General features: G+C 35.1%; 1 pseudogene; it reads right to left on the bottom strand.

Annotated features, from left to right (window-relative positions):
• Positions 1-464: 464 nt before the first annotated feature.
• On the bottom strand, positions 465-1,556 carry LOC110417979 (dehydrodolichyl diphosphate synthase 6 pseudogene; annotated as a pseudogene).
• Between the last annotated feature and the right edge of the window lie 782 nt (positions 1,557-2,338).

Genomic DNA, 2,338 nt, shown 5'->3' on the forward strand with positions numbered 1-2,338 from the left:
TAATATATATGAAAATCCATTTGAATTTCAGTTACGTGTAAGTGGAAGTTTAGTTACTAATATAAGCATAGAATGTGGTTTTCCTTATAAAAAACAAGAAAATCACGTCTGCTTATGAATTGATTAGCACTTGAGATAGCAACACGAAATGGAGCTCAAAACTGGGGTATGAGATAGGTAAAGGGATCGCCTTCTGAAACTCAAATGATTTCCTCGCTAATTTATTTAACTAGCACAACACAGTTGCTAGAGCTATTTTATTATTCACTACTCGTTATAGACTAGACTCCATGGTCCATTGAAGAATCCTACATATATATATATATAGAGAGAGAAGCCAACTTGGGTGGTAACTGGTTAATTACTGGAATAATAAAAGGAACTAATAACAACTAATACCAGTATTCTTTACTAGGGCGGAGAGGACTAAAACTATGAACGATTTGTAAGGTTTAAAGCTAGACTTAATTCTTGCTCTTCTCAAAATAAGGGTGGTTTCGCTGAAAATTCAAGATAGCCCACATCAAATGCAAGTAGCCAATCTCTGGCCAAAGAATGAACATGGTAGACAAATGGCTGCTAGAGCTTTGCCACATGAGGAAATTGCTTCGGCGGTTTTCCCCTCCCGTTCGGATTTACAACGTCAGGATCTGGTGCAATGGCCATGTTATGTACATGTGCTTTTCAAGGTCCGCTAACTTAATTTATAAGGCAGTGATCATCACCATGATGATGACTAATGATCATTTCTTGAATACGATCATTGCATTTTGCTTCACAAGATTCTTGAATGGCATGCAAGATCTCGTTGGTGCAAGCGTAGGCAATACAAATTGTGAGCACACCTTTAGAGAAATCAACAGCAGCTTCCATAAGTTTGTTGGCTGCATCCCTAAGACCAGCAGTCAAAGAGTTGTAGGTTCCCTGCAAAACGAACTGTCACTGCAGAACGTTTCACAATGGAAGTTAAAGAGTGCAATCTTTAGCATCATCAAATCCATAATTAGTCTTTGAACTTCTACCGGCTTTCTTTTGAAACTGTCAATGCTAAAGGAGTAGGCAGTAACGTCTTTCACTCCAAGGCAAGCTCATAGCAGTAAATATATAAAGCATAAACAATATATATTAGAGTCAAAATGCCTGCATCGTGGCCAGCCCCGTCTTCCAGCTTCTTCTTTTCAGCATATCTTCGGTTCCCATACATAACGAAAGCAATGTGATTCAGGATGGGACCAACTCTAAGAACACGAATGATAAATTTTCTAGTCAAACTGCTGCGTTCAGATAAAATAATACTGACATCTTTTGAGTGACACTAAAATTGAAGTGCAAATCAGAAATATGTATATGTATATTTCCTACAAAGAGATGGAACCCTAATTATTTGTTATATAATAGTTTCTAAAGTCGTCGTCCCATTTTGAAGCCCTTTTCAAGGATCGATGTGACCAGGGAACTAAGAGCACGCCTGAGTTGTGACAAACCTCTGAAACGGCTTGCTCAGGATATATATATATATCCTGTCGTGGCAATGACTTTAACGGCCACTTTCTCATTTGGAGATCCAATTTTTGTAGGTAAATTAATATTTTGATGCCTACATCCACAAAAAGCACGTGATTACCTAGTTTTCCTATTAATTAGTTTTTGACTGGACAAAATGTGTACGTTTTTTTCTTTTTCTAAATTGCGAAATTATTGCGCTTGCCTTCAGTCATTAAAATATCCGGAAATGGACATTGGATTGGACAAGGAACCATATATCTGGCTCTGCAACTCCATCATTCACTTGCAACGCTAAAAGGGATAATACATGATTTAGTCTTCATTCTCTTTTTGGTAATTAGCGTGATTTTGGTCGTTGAATTTTTGTTAATTACGTAAATTAAGTTATTTAAGTTTAGCTCTTTGTTTGTAAAACAAAAAATAAAAAATCATTTTGAAAATTTTACCACTAGTAAACTAACACAGAATAGCCATGTGCTGCAAACAACATGGAATAAAAATTGTGGGTACGGCACTTTCTAGGCATTTAAAAAATGTCTTTTTTTCCCTTTATTTTTGATACATGCTCAAAAAATGGTCATTTTTTTCTTATTTTGATACATGTCAAAAATATGTCACGTGGTAGTATTTATTCTATGTCATTCGTGTCACATGATAGTTCGATCCAAATTGGTAAAAAAAAAAATTAATGATTTTTGAATTTTTCATCAAATAAGAGTTCAATTGATTGTAATTAATTGTTTAGGGACTTAATTAATTGTTATAAAAGGATATAGAGGCTCAATGATGGATTTTAATTAAGTGAAGGAGTTTGTTTTGTATTTTAGGATTT

This window comes from Theobroma umbraticum, unplaced genomic scaffold, assembly GCF_002168275.2.
Source record: "Theobroma umbraticum cultivar Fairchild unplaced genomic scaffold, ASM216827v3 scaffold_50.0, whole genome shotgun sequence".
Classification (NCBI taxonomy): domain Eukaryota; kingdom Viridiplantae; phylum Streptophyta; class Magnoliopsida; order Malvales; family Malvaceae; genus Theobroma; species Theobroma umbraticum.